The sequence below is a fragment of the Perna viridis genome, chromosome 2, assembly GCF_037379345.1.
Source record: "Perna viridis isolate PV_CMFRI_1.1 ecotype Kerala chromosome 2, ASM3737934v1, whole genome shotgun sequence".
Lineage (NCBI taxonomy): Eukaryota > Metazoa > Mollusca > Bivalvia > Mytilida > Mytilidae > Perna > Perna viridis.
This window is the reverse complement of record NC_142446.1, coordinates 49,702,956-49,720,040: the sequence shown is the minus strand read 5'-3', so window position 1 is coordinate 49,720,040 and position 17,085 is coordinate 49,702,956. Positions and strand designations below refer to the sequence as shown.

General features: G+C 31.3%; 1 long non-coding RNA gene across 1 annotated transcript; it reads left to right on the top strand.

Moving 5' to 3' along the window:
- Positions 1-9,656: 9,656 nt before the first annotated feature.
- LOC148625605 (uncharacterized) lies at positions 9,657-14,735 on the top strand. The gene is made up of 2 exons (XR_015919958.1): positions 9,657-9,764; positions 14,621-14,735. It is a non-coding gene; the product is annotated as an uncharacterized LOC148625605 (long non-coding RNA).
- The last annotated feature ends 2,350 nt before the right edge of the window (positions 14,736-17,085 follow it).

The window sequence follows — 17,085 nt, the reverse complement described above, 5'->3', positions numbered from 1 at the left end:
CAAACCAGTACAATCCTGGTCTTCTGAGATGTTGGAATGCAAATATGGATATTAAGTATATATCAGGTGCTTATGGTTGTATTGTGTATGTCATCGACTGCATTAGTAAAGCTGAAAGAGAACTTGGATTGTTAATGAAACAAACAAAAATTGAAGCACAGGATGGAAATTTAAGTGCTCAGCAAACAATGAATAAAATTGGAACAGCCTACTTACATAACTAAGAAATAAGTGCTCAGGAGGCTATTTTCAGGGTAACTGGTTCAAAATTTAAAGAATGTTCTAGGAAAGTTGAATTTATTCCAGTTGGAGATAACTCATGCAGAATGAGTATACCTTTGAAAGAGATAAACAAAAACAGAGTTCTAATGGACAAGATGATGATGATGATGATGAACATTGGATGACAAATATAGTTGATCGATACAAAAAGCGCCCAAGTTTGAAAGTATGTGTTGTGCGACATTTCGTTCAGATTATAATGTTCTAGCAAATTCTCAGGTTCCAAATAAGATCAATGAGGAAACCACATTTCAGCTTGGTAAAGAGTTGGGTTACATAAGGAAAAGGACAAGAACAAAACCTGCTGTTATTAGATATGCAAGGTTTTCAGTGAAAAAAAAACCCTGAAAAGTATTATCAAAGTATGTTACAATTGTATCTTCCATATAGAACAGAAGTACAGTTAAAGCCCCCTAAATTTGAAACATACCAGGAGTTTTATGAGCAAGGTTATGTCAGATTTGATGGGAAAGGTGAGCTCATCAAACTATGGTAGATAAAAACAAAGCAAAATTTGTTAGAAACGAAAAAGCATTGGAAGATGCAGAAAAATGTCTTGAAGAAATTGGACCATTTGAGGATGCATTGAGTTGTTTATATCCACAAGGAGAAACTGAAAGGCGTCAGTGTCTTGATGAAGGTAGCACTTCTACGGTTCTAGAGGAAGAGATATCTGATGCATCAATTCCAGATTTAAACATACAGGAACACAAACTTTCTTCAACTTATCTCTTGACAACATCTTTAAATAGAAATACTGTCCTGCCTTTCCTTAGGTCATTGAATTCAAAACAGAAACAAGTCTTATACAAAGTAAGAGATTGGTGTCTGAGAAAGGCTAATGGTGAAACAGTTGAACCATTTCATGTTTTTGTAACAGGTGGTGGTGGAACAGGTAAAATCCATTTAATCAAATGTTTGTTCTCTGAGGCAACTCGCATACTGGCACGTACAACACACAACCCAGATGATATTACAGTTCTTCTGACTGCTCCAACTGGTACTACAGCTTTCAATATTGATGTACAATCCATAGTTCTTTGAAAATTAGGGGACTATCAGCTGAGCATGCTGTTCTAAGTGAAGAAAAAATCAACTCTTTGAGGTCAATTCTTGACCATTTACAAATACTGATAATTGATGAAATTTCAATGGTCAACAAACAGCTGCTTTTTATGATTCACATCCGCTTACAACAGTTGAAAAAAGTAAGAGAAAATATTCCATTTGTAGGTGTTTCTATAGTTGCTGTTGGTGATTTCTATCAGCTGCCTCCTGTGAGAACTTCAGAAAGTGGGAAACTGTTTATCAATGATCCTTGAAGTCCAATAAACCATTTATGGACTGATTTGTTCTTTGTTGTAAAGTTGAATGAAGTAATTCGACAACGTGATGATGCTGATTTTGCACATTTGTTAAACAGACTTAGGGTGAGAACAAAAGGTGACCATATTGTAGTGGGAGATTTAAAAGCTTTAAAAGAATGCATGACTGATGGACCAGAAAATGCTTTGCATATTTTTGCAACAAATGAAGAATGCAAAAGTTATAACAATGAAATGGTTATGACAGTATGTTCAGGAATTAAACTTCTTGAAGCAGAAGATTATTCTAAGACAAAACCGTCAGGAAAACTTGTAAGCCAGAAATCAAACTTCTCTGGGAAAGGACTTAATGTTTCATTACAGCCATCTATTCTTATAGGAAAAGAAGCTAGGGTCATGTTGATGAAGAATATTGACATTCAAGATGGTCTTGTTAATGGTCCTATGTGTACAGTTCTTAAAATATCTGAATGTTCCACAAATTCTTTGCCTAAGATTATCTTTGTACATTTTGACGATAAACGAGTTGGTAAAAATGCCAAGAATAAAAAAAAATATTGATCAGAAGCTTTACATTGGAATTGAAGTACACACTGAAGATGTTTCAGACAAACATGGATGCAGAAAGAAATATCCATTACAGTTGGCTTGGGCATGTACAATTCATAACGTCCAAGGTCTTACAGTCAGTGAATGTGTTGTTGACCTGAATAAATGTTTCTCTTCTGGACAAACATATGTTGCACTGAGCAGGGTAACTTCAAAAATTGGTCTCCATATAAACACATTGGATTAAAAACAAACTGAAATCAAAAATTTACTGCGATCCAGATGTTTCAGATGGAATTGCATCAATGCCACAGTTTTTAGAGGATGTCACGACAAGTCCAAAATTTTATGGAAATCAAGTGTCTATAATGTATCACAATATTCAAGGACTTTTTAGTCATAGAAAAGATTTAGAAACCAATTTAGACTTTAAAGATGCAGATTACATCTGTATTACAGAAACATGGCTGACATCTGCTTCTGATTCAGTTTCATTTAATGACTTTGAGTTCACACATATCCCACGCTCTTTGGCCTTTGTTGCAAATGACCCATTGTTTGCATCTTTAAATGAAATGAATCATGGTGGTGTTGGTTTTTTTCGTAGATCTAACAGTGAAGTTACTCTTCTTGATCATTGTGTACAGAATTTGGAATGTTTACATTTAAAGTGGTTCACTTAAATTTGGTTGTAATTGTGGTTTACAAAACACAAAAATATCCTCTTAAAATGTTCATGGGTAATCTAATTTCTCTTCTGCAAAAAGTTTCATCTTATTCAGATCAAATCATAGTGGTGGGTGATTTTAATCAAGATATGTTTAAGGGGGAAAAAAGTATCCATGAACTGATGAGTCTTCAGGGATTTCAACAATGAGTATGTGAATCAACAACAGAAGGAGGTACATTGATTGATCATGTTTATGTTAAAGGTTGCTGTGTGAATATAACTGTCAAACCAACATACTACAGCTATCATGAATGCATTCAGATTTCGATTATCATGAACTAAATTTTATGTTGACCACCCTGTTCAAATAAGGTTAGGTGTTGCAGCTATTTCCTGTTTTGTGAACTGCTTCTATTATTCATATCTTACATAATACAATTATTGTAGATTTAATTAGAGGTTGCAAATGTCTACTAACTTTTTTATCACGTAAGCTATTAGGATTTCAATATTATTGTTTGTTATTCACCTTTAAAGAATATTTCTTGTGTGAATGTACATAGAATATGTAATATAGAATCGCACTGTATCGTCAGTTTTTTCTAGACTCAGTAGAAATAGAAATGTGGATTTCTATTTTGTCTAAAATCAGTACAACATTTAACCTGTTATTATGTTAACAATTGTTCCTAACAAACTTTCTATCAAACAAATGGTAATTTCAAATAGTATGCACACACTGCAGTAATACTTAAATAGATTATGATTTTTAAATCATTATTCATTATTATTTAGATTGGCAGCATTTTTTCTCTCTGGTATTTAGAAAATTTTTGAACGGCTAAATATTTGAGAAAGTTTTGGGTTATGAACTTATTTTTACATTTTTGAGTAACCAGATAAGAATATCATTTCCAAGTTTAATTGATCACTTGTATTTCCTCATCAAATCAATAACTCTGCATTATTCAATGTTCATGTTCTAGAACCGTCGTGACAGAGTATGCACGAAATAAGTTCAAACATTAATTTGATTTAGTTAACATGATAGAAATTGCAACTTAATTTTAAGATATTCAGCATGTTATCATTTCAGAATGATATATGTGTGTGTTAAAGAAATATCATCAAGTAAGCCGATATCTACTGTCTGTGAATTGCGTTTCCTTCCAGAACATTATCAGAGGATTGAACATTGTTTTTACCATGCACAAGACCTTTGTAATATTGGTGACAAACATTTATGTGATCAGGAATGTATTTAGAAATTGAAACTAGGTTTCATACTGAGTATAAAATGATACGTAAGATAATATATGACCATTTGAAAGGAAGGTATGAGGAAGATCCAACCTGAAATTGACACACACATGAATTACATTAGATGCTGTTCTGACAATTTAAAAAAAAAACAAAATAAGAGAAGCCTGTGTGACCAAAAATGCTTTATATGGTGAATTTATGACATAATTTTCAAATATATAAGAAAGCCAGCAGAAAAGATGATAAACAGTTTTCATCCAGATTGCTTAAATTAATAGAAATATTTAAATTTTTTGTACACAAATGAGATAAATAAGAAAATTGAATAATGTATAAATTAATACTTTTGCTATAACTGACAAAAGTCAGTTTGTTTGCAGGAGAGAGGTCATTGAAGTCAATGACCTCTAACCTATCTACACCCTCACTTGCAGTAGTGAGGAAAGGACGAGGTGCTTATTTGGCCCCCTGCATGTCTGGAAATTAGAAATTTGATATGGAGAATTTTTTTTTTTTTTTTTTTTATTAAGAATGTTAAATGTATGGTTTAGCATTTTCAACCACATTGATAAGCATAAAATATTTCAATGGTTTATGATATATAAATGTGACTTAGATAGGGGTCCAATTGTTTGAGGAGAATTTTTAAAATAGCATTAAGAAAGTTGAAATTTAGATTTTGTTTCCCATTTTGTTGTGTTCCGCAGATTTTTGGCTTCCGTGAAAATGGCAGTTGATGTAATTGTAAAAATTCAAAACCATTTTTAAAGAATTCAATCATCAAATATATTTTTTTCTTCATAAAATAGGGGGGCAAATATGGCCCATGTGGTACCTGATCTTATAGTTTGTAAGGTATTCATTCACTGCTATTCTTGACTATAACGGTTCTAACAAAGCAAATTACATTTATAGATGGCAATTTTAGAAGAAAAGTTAATTCACCTTCCTTAAAAGTTTACTTCTGGTACATGAATGACAAAAGAGAATAGCCATCTTTTTCAAATTAAATGATTATGAGTTAAAGCCATTGTAAAAGTTTTGCTCATTCAATTTAACTAAGAATAAGTGTATGAGTCTTTTTTAAACGGTATCAAAAACAGGAAGGCTCAGATTGATTTTGGGATTGTGACATTTCAGGATATAGGGGACAAAAAGAGGCCAAAAACAATCAGTTGACTATAAGTGGATGAATACCTGTAATTGTACAAGGTTCCATTCCAAAAGAGAAAGTTTGCATTGTTACAACAATCTTTTATGAATAAAGGGGAAAGAAGGGACATCTTAAGATTCTTGTTGAATTCTTATTTGTGTTAAGTACATGTATATTGAAGGCAGGATATGGCTTGAAATGAGTGTTTGTACTTTTCCCTATTGTTACAAGTATGACTTTTGGGGTCGCTTCAAGTTATGCCTGTGTTGCATTTTATTTTGCTGTGAACAAAAAGCTTAATTTTTTTTTTTTTTTTTTTTTTTTTGGGGGGGGGGTATTTTGGAAAAAATTTAACACTGTATAATCAGGTTATAGATTATTTAGATCAGATACTTATTGTTTAAAAGAGAGATCTAACTAAACCTTTCCGAGAACTACATGATACTAACCTTTGATTTTGAAACTAATGCCAATCAGTTTCCATTTTGAAATGTTTGATATTTCCAGTGTTTAAATGTTTCAGTAACCATTAATAAGTTTTATCACTAATTTTTTAAACAGCCTGCTAAGCGAGATTTGATTGGTTAAGACTAACAGTCCCACATGATCACTTGCATGTTAGATCTCACTTACTGCCTTAATGTATGCATGATAATAAGAAACATTAGAGGAATGTTAGTTTGATCTGATCCTTAAAATGTGCAGCTTTTTATATGTTAAAGATCTGCTTGCAAGATATTATCCTGTTCAGTTGTACATGTAAATGAACGTTAGACATGTATGTGAACTATGCTTATCAATTGAGTTTATATTTGAATTTCTGAATTTATTACATTTGTGGTTTAAACAGTGAAATCTGTCCAAAACAAATCCTGGATAAACCATGAACCTGTCTATACAGAGCAGTAACTGGTTTTTTTTCTTAAGAATTGCATTTCGATGAATTTCAAAACTGTATAGACTTAAATGAATTCATAATGGTTTATTAGACAGGTCTCACTATTGTATCCAAAATTTTGAAAATATAATTTTGTACTTGTATAGTGTTGTGAAATTGAACGTTGTATGTAACATATAAATGTACAAAATGTATGCTATGCTTATCAAATGAGCTTAATTTATTTTTATTTCATTTTTAACAGTTTAGACATATGTGGTTTAAACAGTGAAACCTGTCTAAATCAAAATCTAAGTAAACCATAAACCTGTCTATACATAGCAGTTTCTGATTTTTGTTCTTAAGAGTTTCCGCTTTGACATTTTTCGAAACTGTATAGACTGAAAATGAATTCTTATTGATTCAGAAAAGGTTTGGTTTTAACAGGTTTCGCTTCTTCTTTGTAAATGATAATTTCATATTATCATAGTAACCTCTAATTTGTAAAATAGAAAGCTGTTGCAATATATAAATACTTCGTGTGAAATATTGAAATGAAAATTTACTGTTTTGTGAATGAAACTTCAATTTTTAACAAAAGCGAACTAACTCTGTGACTCAACCACAATATTAACCATGTCATTTCATCGCAATTATCGTATAAAGTATTAGTATGTAGCTATTGCATACAATTATTTGGACTAGAAAAAAATCATTTTGCAGGACTAGTATGATAATGTATTCATTACTTTGTACGAAAACGGCTTAGTCATTGCTGAGATACATTGTACGAACAGTCATCGAAGCTTTAGTAGTTGCCTGACTGTCAGTCTATCAGACAGGCTCAATGGGGACCAACATTGTGTGATTTGTAATTTAAATAGTATTCAAACCATGTTAAGATAGAAGATTAATGTTTTGTCCCTGTATATTTTTAGGATGATATCAAATAATTGTGAGTTTGTAGTATTGTAATAAGATTAATCATTTCATTATATTAAAAAAGGGTCAAATAACTTCCACCAAAATTTCACTCTCACTACAGCTAAGCCTTTGCATGAAAAAAGTATTTGAAGCATGACAGGTCCTAGTTACTGAAATTTATTAATGCAATTACTATTTTAGAATATTTAAATCAGAACTTGATTTTGCTGTTTTTTTTTTTCTGTAGAGGGTATAAAACTAAAGTGAAGTGTTTTAAGATGCTCCCCACACATCAAGGGTGAGCACTGGCGATCAAATTGACATGCTGGTCACTATAAGGACAGCAGTCACCTTTACACACAGGTCATTTGTACTGTGTACATATGTGGGCCATATCAAAAGTGAATACCATGTGTGTTATCTAGATTGAAAAAATGCACAGCAGAAACCATTAGATTCATCAGATATATGTTTTAATTCTTGACAAATGCCATACTTAATAATACTTTTCAATGCGCTTGTTTACCTGTACTTGGAGGTAATTTTTAAAGTGTGAAAGCCAATATTTTTTATCAGTTTTCCAGTATTGGATACAAATTTGACTTTTTACAAATGTATTTAGAAATACTAACTAAACATTTTATTTTTTTTTCCTTCTATGATTTTTTTCATGTATACAATGTTGAAGTATTACTGACATGTTTAGGAATTATTACATTATATATACATGCACATGCCATTTAAATTAATACCATGAGATAACTAATGCACTGTCACTTGAAAACACTCACTGAATGGAATAGTAATGTGTTTTAATAATGGTGCATGAAGTAATGAGTTGTTTACTTAAGAAAATCTTCTTTCACCATTATAATATGCAAACTGAATAGATTAAATATGTGATCCGCCATTTAGTGTACCTCACCAGAGGGAAGTTGGAATTCAAGTGATTCAAAGACTTCCAATTTATATCAAGACAATGATAAGATGCATCTTGCATATCATTGTTGTAAAATGTGAGAGTCATAAAGGATTTTGTTGAGAAGAGAATTTACAATGATGTATTGAATTAACTATCCAGAGAATGTGTAGCAACCATACAATAGTACATGTAGTGTGTGATTGTAAAAAGATTATAAACTATTATTATCTTTTATCTGTATTGGGGCAATAAGTATTGAATAAAGATTTATTTATTTCATTGTTACTTGTCCTTTATGAATACTTATATTACCTTCTACATAGAAAGGACAAAACCATAATACAAGGCTGTGTAGGTTTTCATAAATGGATTATATATTTTGAATGCCCCTTATTTTTCCACAAAATAAAGGTAAATGAAAAAAGTACAATATATGACCAAGAATCTGACTTGAGCACGCTCTTCTTTTCTTGACTTGTGTAAAGTTACATGTGCCATGCGGAACTTGTTGGAAGGGAAATATTTGAATACCAAATATATATAAGTGCCTGGTCTACTTCTGGAATATTTTTTTACTGCAAAAATGTGGTTATAAAATGGCTTGGCAGCGTCGTCCGTGTAATTCCCTTGTCCAAAGAGAACTGGTTTTCGTTCACTAACTTATATATTAGTTAATCTTAATTTTTTTTTTTCTCCCAACTCAACGCTGAAGATGACATGGAAATACTGGTGTCCGACATGTCATTCTTTATGAACCCAACTAAAAATATTAATTTTTTTAAGGAATATTACTCATTCTATGTAGTTGATCATATTTTTAGCTCACCTGGGCAAAGGCCTTGTGAGCTATTGCCATCACTTGGTGTCCGTCGTCGTCGTTAACAATTATACAAAACTCTTCTCCTATGAAACTGTGTGACTAATTAATGCGTATTATTAAAGCACTCATATTTTTTTATGAATGCAATCATATAATCTTCAATTACAGCCAACCTTCAAATGACCTTAATAGTTTACCGTTTATATTCAATACAGTGTTCTATAACATATGGGATAGATTTATATCGGGGAACTTGGACCTTTGTTGTTTTGAGAGAACTAATATTATCAAAATTAAATAACTATGAAGTGTTGGTCGCCATACATTACATTTACTGCATGCGTTATAACAGAACTGTATTGTGTTATTTGTTATTTTAATATTTAAATAGCCACATTGATCTGTAATCGCTTCGAAACGATCAATGTTATGCTATGTGCACTTGACACTGATATAATATAAGTAATTTTCTACATAAGAATGAACATTGTGTAGTACTTAAAGAAACAATAAAAAAGTAGTGATTTGAATTCATAATCCACGTAATTATAACCAATATTTGTGTATATATGTATTTCCAACATGCTATAAGGATAACGATAGTCAACATATCAGTTCAATTCAGGCATTTAACCCTATGTTCCGTGGGAACAGTTGATGAGACAAAAAAAGGTTAAATTTTGGAATTATTTTATTTCTAATTGGAGTGGGTCTACACTTTTTGGCATTTTCTTTAAAACAGTAATCGCTCTAGGTTCTCTCTTAATGTCAATTACTGCCTTTTTAAAAACTAATTTAGGATATTTTCATCTCTAAAGATATTCCTATTTAAAAAAAAATCTTTACGGTCAAACAGTTTCGGAATTGGCAACGTCTTAGAAACGTTTTGTGTAGTGGGTGTTTTTACTACATTATGAAGCTTTAATAGGATGAGATGTTTCAAGTGTTTTATTTAGGCCAAAGTTTCTGAAGTGGTCAGGTATGAGTATGTTGACGAATTTCTACACATTTAAGAGCGAGCTCAATAATCTTATGAAATTTAATAAGTTTAATGAATGTAATATAACTAATACATAGTTAAAAATATATATGTCGACCTTTGTGTCTTCACCTCAATTCGACGAACATCCAAAAGGGATTTGTTTATGTCTGCATTGCACATTCAACAAGCATGAATATGATCATCTTTGCTAGCGAAGATGGGAGGTGATCACCAGGCTAGGTTTCCAAACATAGCTCTTACAACATTGCAGCTACGTATTTACTTACTTTATGTCGTTTTTTTTCTAATAGGTTATTTTAAATCTATGTAATAAATTTACGGTGCAATCATGTTTTACACACATATGAACATTCTTAAAATATGTTTATTCTTTGAACAATTACACCAATTTAAGTAAATGCTGATCAAAATCTCATTTGTACGCGAAAGTGATATAATATTCTAGGAAATTAGACACGACACATTTAACGATATGTTTCATTTTGACACCTCTAGGCACAAACTTAACAAACAATATTATATGAAGACATTACATATTACACATATAACGAGACTAGATATGATGTATATGTCAAAGAGACAACATCCCCACCGGGATGAAAATGTTAGCCCTAGGCCACTCGTTAGTCTTCAATGAACGACGAGGAAATCGTCAGGCTGCAGCTGGCCCCAAAATATCATTACACACAGGTACAGCGAAAGAGTTGCCCTTATAACACTCAATAATAATCTATATTGATCTTACCTGACACTTGTTTAATATCTGATGTATAATACGAACATATTGTGCTAAATTTTGCCATTTGAAAAGAAAATGACACATTTTCTTGTCCATTTTAAGTTTACTTAAAGTCCCCATAACGAAGTATAACCTAGGTTTTTTTCGGAGAGGAGAATGAGTGTACGACCAAAGTGCAGGATAGCAATTTTCATGCCGAATTACAAATAATCACCTTTTAAATCATCTGTGTTTTCTTTAGATAAAAATTAAACGAGACTTACATTTCATAACTACGATCAAACGTTTTTTTTTTCAACTTTTTCCACCAACTCGTTCTAAAGTTCGTCCAATTTGTTTTTATTCCATTTGTACTTTTAACGAGATATATTATAAATAATGTTTTGTTGATTTATTACATGTACATGTAATGTAACTATATTGGCTGTGTACTTGGTGTATATGATCATACATACAAAAATGCTCTGATCAAACCGTTTTCTGTCTGTTTATGTTATGTGTGTTAGTTTAAACATATTTATTTAGTCAAATACATTTCTGTTTGATTTTTACATAAATACAATAATACACAGAGGATCAGGAAACAAGCAAAGCTTATATTATTCCATCTCCATATAAAGTATGGCAAATATAATATCTTATAACTTAATTTCATGCTCTGTGTACGACTTTTCTAAACCGATGAATTGCTAGAAGTTAATGGATAGTGTTGAAGTAGTATGGAATACAAAAGATACCAAATTTAACAATATAAAATGAACAAAAATTGTTGAAAGAAGAAAGAAGGTGTGTGAAATTGAAGTGTATATCTAGTGAACGGTTAGTTGTCAATGATATACTTGTGGACTTGTAAAAATAATAGTTTGTTTTGGTCATCTGAAAGATCAGCAGAGCCGAAAAAGTAGAGTGTATTCGTCGTAAGTAATCTGGAAGGGAAGAGACGAAAACGTGTCGAGTCTAAGTTGAGTATAACGGTTGCATCTGAGTAAGTAATCGGAATTGGATTCAATATTTCCACATGCGCAATTAGGTGAATTGATCAGGTTGCGATCGAATAGGTGTTCACGTAGCGAGGAGCAATTCATATGTAGACGAGCGTGTAGAACCTGTCCTTTGAGGTCACCCGCGTACAAAATTATGTGTGTTTTGTGTTTATTTTTGTTATTTATTTGTATGTTTATTTCAAAATGTCATTCTTCAAATATTGCACAAAAGTTATTGCACGCATGGTCCTATTAGAATTCTCTTATAAGGTTGTATAATGGGCTTCGTGTGAATGACATTTATTCTGAAAATAAACTAAATTCGATTACATATAAATAATTTTACCCCGTTTTAACATAAATGTTTCTATACGCTAAATTAAAAATATTAACTTTAATATTTTATTTATAAGATTCTAAACATTTAGTTTCTTCTGATAATGATATGGTATGACTATAAGGGTGTTCGATAAAATTCTGAGATCGTCTTAATTCACCAAGCTCTGTAACATTCGTCTTGTTCATTATTTCGAACATGAAAATTGTGTATTTTTTTATTACAATATCACCTTTTAACGTGAGTTGATTTTGTTTGCTTTAATAATTTTAGACATATAAGGTTTCAAAGAAGCAACTACGATGAATGATTGGCATACATGTATCCAACACCATTTAAAAAATGCTAATCTACCACATACGAATTCTGTGTTTTTCACGGATTTTTATGAGATGAGTGAATATGGGGTACCATTCTTTCGTCTATATGGCTTGAAAAACGTTTAAGTATGCATTGCCTTGACCCATTATAAAACTTAGATGCTACATAGATGTGTGTGTGTATGCAAAAGTTTGTTCCAAGTAGGGTAAAAAAAAAATAATATTACCGTTGACATGGAAGAAAATATGAAAATCCAAAAATTCCCCTTTTTTTAAAAACTCATAATTGTCATATTGAAGCTGAAGAATACGCACCTGAAATGAGCAAGTATATTGAATACATCGATAAATAAAACAAGAGTACCAAGCATATCTATTGTACACCGTTTACATGCCAAAAATTAGCATTTAAGTTCATGTTGACGCATTTTTTTTTCATGGGTCGGGGTGGCAATTTTCCACCTAACTTGACTTCGGAAAGTTCAAATATTCATAACTAAGGCTCATTTTGAAGCTAAGACAATGTATTGATGCACCGTATCACACAAAAGCTTGCTTTAACTACGGTTATAAAAAAAAACTGATAATATCGAGTGATATAGAAGAAAATTCTGAAAATTCCCTTTTTTCCAATTTTGTATTTTCACCCCAAAAGGAAAATCTAAGCACCTTAATTGATCAGATATTTTGGGTACATCATTATTTTAATTATGAATGCCTACAATATGAGTTCTACGATGTCGGTATGATTTGAATGAGAATGAGAATCGTGTTTGATGCAGTCCTTGAACCGATTCGCGCAACGATTTGACGGATCGATGACCGTTGACTGATTGATCGCTGACGGATCGATGACCGATGACCGATCCGATCGCAATTTTGTTATGTAAAATGACGCAAGATCTGCTTGAAATAAAAGAAATGTAAAATAAGTATAAATTTATGTTAAAATATATTACATTATGTAAATATGTGTAAAATGGACAAAAAAAAAAACCCAAAAAACCCATAAAGTACAGTAACCGCTCTGTGATGGATCGTTTTTACGGATCGATGACTGACTTAATTTGTTTGATTTGTTTACACATGCTATCCAAGGAAGACTTAGACTCTCATACAATTGAGTCGCAAAAATCTTGGCTTTTTGAACCAGTGGGGTACAAATATAGGCTTATACTGAAAAAGAATCCGAGAATATTCCTTGGCAACAAATTGATTCGGTAATGGGAGGTATATAGGTACCTTAAAATTACCACGAAGTTTATGTGCACGTTGGACCCTCCAAGCCCATGGACTAATATAAACAAAAGTTTTATTGTATAGGTCAGATATTCTAACATTGGATGAAAGTATTAAAGTATTTAAACTTGTTCAAAAATACATTGGTTAGAGCAAACGCTTCTGTTGAAATCCATTTGAATACCCCATTCATTCTTTCCAACATTATTATACATTTTTTATATTTCTTTTCATTTTCAATATCTGTAATGTGTTTACACAGTAGAACATGAACATGATTTTTCCTACTTTCGAAGCATGCCTGTTGTATATTTAAATGTAAAAAATGTCAGTATTGATAAGGAGACGGATTAATAAAAAGCATAGCGCTTGTTTCCGAATCTGTTTGTTAAACTTTGTTTGATCAATTTTCTATATATGTTTGATATTTATGAATAAAATATGTTTAAATTTAGTATGATGACTGAATGCCCTGAGTGTAAAGTTTCGTCAAATTCATTCGTCGCTCTGGGAGAAATAACTCTTAGGGGTTATTCTCATTGGATTTATATTATCTCCCCGTGAAAATTATAATACCATAAGTCAAAGTTACTCTTACAGTTTGCAAGGATATATTTTTGTTGAAATCTTCTTTTGACCATTTCGTGTGAATCGGACATGTCCGACATGTTGCTGAATATAATTGAATAACGCAAACTCTCAATTTTCCATATGTGTGTGACAAGATTTTCAGAGCGTTTATTTATTTTGTGTATCTGTCCGATTGTCTGTATTGCCAAATCAATATATGGTATTGTTATTAAAACTTTCAATTAAGGAATTAGCTGATATCTGAATATATTATCCTTTATAACGAAGTTCGGTTCGATTTACGCAGAATAAACCGCTAAGCGTTTTATGTTATGCGTAAATCGAACCAAAGTTCTGTTTTAAAAATAATACATTCAGATATTAGTTACTTTCCTTATAATTCAAATTTTGGCAAAAACTATGATAAATTCACAGCAATGTATTCCAATACACGAGCCTTTTTTCAGATATGATTATTAATTGGTTTAAGTAGTCCGGTTAAAAGGGGCGAGGTATAAAGTTCATGACCCTTTTTTTATTGATAGACGATAGGAAAATTTTGTATCCAAGATAAAATAAAAACGACGGCATTTTTTCTAACAGTAAAAACTCTTAATATACAGCTTTTTTTTCTTATGTTTCAGTCTGTTGTCTTGAGATGTCTGATATGTTACTTGATTGGACAGAACGATGCACTACTGCACCTGCCGTTGAATACATATAACCAAAGACCTTTCCAAATAAAAAATGTAACCTGTATTTTTTGCACATTGAGTTACTTGATTGGAGTTTCTTACCCGCGTTCATATCTGCTTTTTTTTATTTTCATAACTACATTTACTCTAATAACATTTTATTAAAAAAAACTGTATCTTACCTTCACACTGAATATATTTTGTCTTTTCATATAATTTAAATCTATTGGGTTGTCTATGTTATGAATGACTTTATTGTGTCGAATCGATTTTTTAATTAGTAAAATACAAACAGAATTAATTTAGAGTTCTTATGTGGGATAATCGTTTGTAAACTAAGATCACAGTATTTATTTATTGTTTGGTTGTTTTGTTTTTGTTTTTTTCTTGTTTTGTTTTGTTTTTTGTTTTGTTTTGTTTTTTTTTTTATATTTTGTACATATATTGATTGGATTGATTTGTTAAAGACCTATTTCGCTTTGTTTTGTTATCTCCAAAATCAACAATTTAAAATTCCAAGTTTCCGCTTTATAAATAGTAACACGTAGTCTTACTGTAGTTTCCTGTATTGTTTATCATTCGTAAATGAGAGATTAATGTATTAATACATTTTGCTTATCACAAGACAGAAATCATGATGTTGGTAAACGAACAGTGACGAATACCTTGTCAGAGCCACAAATAACAGATTGATCATGCATGGGATGTCCGCCTATCCCGCCTTTAATTGAAATTTTGTTTTCTATTTATTTTCCTTAGGGTCAGATTATGCATGCTTATGACTGTTTCGTCCCCTGAGTAGTCAAGTAATATGATTGTGTACTCTATGAACCTTCAAAACATGAACAATGTGCATGTAAAACTACTATTTTCAAGTATACAGATGAAAGTTAAAATATCCAAACAGCTGTCAAAGTTTCAGTAATACCCCCAGCGATGATGAATAAGGCAGCTTATATATTTCAAAAACACAAATGTCATTGTGAATTTCAAGAAAATAACATCAATATGGATGATATATTTATGTCTCGGAAACATTTGATTTACATAATTTCATGAATCAATACACATTTCAAGGACGAAAATAGTCTTTACCATGTTATGTTATGAAAAAAATCACAGTTATATAATTGAAACTGGACAACAATCAAAATTGCATTCATTGTATGCCAAAATTGTTTAAAGTCACATACCAAATTTAAAATCAATCCATCATTCAGAATCGAGATAATTCGGACAAAATACAGACTAACGGATAGATGACAGGTCAAGGTGATTCCAAATTCACTCATTCGTTAAGTAGGGATATATAAACTATCAGAAATAATTTAATAATTTGCGATATACATCATACTTGCCATATTTCTCGTTTGTTGTATACTGAAATTCAGATGACCAGCAGAGGTAATAAAATAATAAGATAATCAAGAGAACCTATTTCCAATGACAAAATCCAGACAGGGAAATAGCTTCAAGAACACCAAGTAGCTAAAATAGCACACACAAAGACCACAAAAACTAGACCAGGTTCACCTTTAGGGTATGCGTCCTCTGCTTTTCTAAAAACATCATGAAATTGTGGATCGTCATATTGTATCCATCTGCACCATGAGAGCCTATTTGTTCACCGTGTCATATTTTTCCTTGTCGCTTATGTCTTTAATGTACATTGTTAAAATTTTAGTACTTGCCATATTAAACTTATTTAAACTGACACCACTTTCATAGAAAATAAGACATTTAATTTGTTTTCGATAAATGAAACAATACAATAAATAAGATGGCTGTTTATAACGAGTCTGATATTTGGACAACATTATCGTGTATAAGTAGCTCTTGTGTAGGCCCTTTTTAGAATGATTAATATTTTGAATGGGCATTTGAATTCATTCTACACAATTTTCACTTTTTTAAAACATCTGATTTGAAATAACTCGCTTTTTTTGTTTGGAGTAAACTAAATATATTTTTTTTAATATGAGAATTACAGAACTTCCAATGTTGCTTAAACGCATTCAAGGCGTCGCTTCAAATATGCTCCCTCCAACTGGATGATTTAAAGGTTAGGTAAAGTTTCGTTAAATGGTACGTTGGTTAGTAAATGTGAATGTTTCTATTCAAAAAAAGCTTTCTTTGATACAATGTTTTTTAAAAAAGTTTTGATTCGATCAATCAAAAAAGAATAGGAAAACCCATTCCCCTTTTAGACTTACACAGTAAGAAAACCTTAAAACGCCATTCGTTTATCGTTTTGCTCAGTTTATTTCAAGCTTTTGATATATTTAATAATAGTAATAAAAGCTAAAATTAGCAAATAGTTATTAACAATATCCCCTATACCTAACATTATTTAAAGCCCCATTCGCATAAAAAGTGCACATATGTTAGCAATTGCACACGTCCAAAAACAACTT